Source organism: Brachionichthys hirsutus, chromosome 22 (genome assembly GCF_040956055.1).
Source record: "Brachionichthys hirsutus isolate HB-005 chromosome 22, CSIRO-AGI_Bhir_v1, whole genome shotgun sequence".
NCBI lineage: Eukaryota > Metazoa > Chordata > Actinopteri > Lophiiformes > Brachionichthyidae > Brachionichthys > Brachionichthys hirsutus.
The window spans coordinates 6,733,264-6,735,431 of NC_090918.1; the positions used below are offsets into that span (position 1 = coordinate 6,733,264).

Sequence of the window (2,168 nt, forward strand, 5' to 3'; positions counted from 1 at the left end):
ACCCCCCCCAGATTCATCAAATTAACGGGGCAGAAGAAGAGACACCAGTAGAAGTTTTGGGACACCCCCCCCCCCCTTCAGCCCGTTTTCCAACATACATTTTATTATTCATAAAACAGCGTGCGGGGCGGCTCTCCCCTCGGTCTCTCCACTGAGGCACTCTAAAAATACTCTTCCTCCCTTTCCTCTGACCCATTCCTTAATTTACCCCTCTCACTTCCCTCATCCATCCATCCATCCCATCTCCTTCCTCTCCCCCTCCCGCGGGGTGAGGCAGGGCCCGGCGGGGGATACAGCAGCGGCCCGGCGGGGGATACAGCAGCGCCACGCAGCTACTGCTGCTGAAGAAAGCCCGAGAACCTCCCCAGTTTTATATCCCTCCATCACTCTCACTTGCGCATTCGCATTCTTTTTTTGCCTGTTTTATTATTATCTTGCAGCACTAATAAAAAAAATAGCAGATGACTGCTGGTAAAGGTTTAATTTCTCTTTATTAAAAAATATTTTTGAAAATGTATTTGTTTCCTGTTCATTTTGATCTGTTTGTGAGGAGAAAATTTATATTTGTATAAATTTTTCCCAAGGGTCTTTCTTCAATTTCCATTTCTATCAGCTTTGGCAATCTCAAAAATTCACCTTAAAAATGATCTGCGTCTGGAAACCAGACATGCTAAGAGCTGCATTAGTCAATCCTTAGATTTGACATAACAGAAAAACTCCACGCCCAACGTGGGGCTCGAACCCACGACCCTGAGATTAAGAGTCTCATGCTCTACCGACTGAGCTAGCCGGGCTGCACGATACAACAAGGGGTCAGATTTTACTGCTGCAGCTGCTCTTATGTTGGCATATTTCAGTTTTCAGCAAAGCAATGCCATCTCGGAAGTGAAACTAATTCTCACGCCATGCATTTGCTGTTCGCAGCACCAAAAGGAACAAATGTCCAATTTGGTAATCCAAAAAAAACATGCAAATACAGTCAAAAAAATAAAAACAGAGTCACTTCTGACCGATTTTAAACCGCACGAATGGCAGCTTTACAGCCACATCGGACGCCGCCGTTGATCTCCCAGCCCGGTTTATAAACCAAAGGTGTTTGCAGTATCATTACACAGCTCAGTATTCATGTCAGGATCTCCATTTTGAAAATGCAGGACACATTCTCCGCTTGAGTACCAAGGACGTGGGTGCCGGCGTGCCACGGGGGACAGTGCGGTTAAACGCTCCGCTTTTGCCCTTGATGAAGTTACACGACATGAGTTAGAAGCAGAGTGCTATATTTCAAAGAGCCACCAGATAGTTTGGGGCAATTTGTTTTGGATGCGTTGCATTTATTAGTCCGGCATTTAAGCATAAAAAAATACGAAGATTTACAAGCACATCTTCCTCTAATTCCAACTGTTTGGGGAGTTGCGTTTTTGACCTATTCACCTAAAATGGAAATCCAGCTAGATCAGAACTCTATAAAGAGGCCTCCATGCATGCTAATTGGACTAAAAGAGAGACCTGCGATAAATAACCACAATAAAAAGTGTGTCTTTTTGAATTTTATGGGACATCACAGATGCTACATTAACTGTGGTACATTTTTCATCCATCGTCTGCCGCAGAGCGTTGGCGCTGGTTTCAACGGCGTGATCAAAAACACGATGACACAGCAGGAACCGCGCGGCGTTTCATTACTGACACAAGTGTGAAATATATTTTATTTTGCGTGTTCAACAATCCTCGTATTTTATTCTTGTGATCAAGTCCAGGTTTTTTTCTTCTTCTAGTTCAGATACTAAATGTGTCCTGCAGGCAGAGGGAGATTTTGCCGTTTCTCTATAAGACACAAATGCTTTCCACTCTTAGCACTATAGAGAAAGAGAATGATTTCTACAGCAAACGTGTACGTAAAGGTTCTTAAAATGGCCAATGTGAAGAGGAGGGATGCTTTTACAGCTAACGAACGTCAGCCGTTGTTTCAAGACGGACTTTGAAAAACCAAACCCATCCTGATGGACGTGCAGAATGGAGAGGATAAGAGGGAGAGGAGAAAGAAAGACGAGTTCGTGTCAGTCGTGCTCGGCTGCCTCCTTCCACGTACGAACGGCTGCTTCGGCAGCTCGCCTCCCTCGCCGTTATCCACACCTGATCTCTGTTGCCTCTCTCCTCCTCTCACTCTC

General features: G+C 44.9%; 1 non-coding gene across 1 annotated transcript; it reads right to left on the bottom strand.

Annotated features, from left to right (window-relative positions):
* Positions 1 to 721: 721 nt before the first annotated feature.
* trnak-cuu (transfer RNA lysine (anticodon CUU)) lies at positions 722 to 794 on the bottom strand. Its single transcript has one exon. It is a non-coding gene; the product is annotated as a tRNA-Lys (tRNA).
* Positions 795 to 2,168: the final 1,374 nt, after the last annotated feature.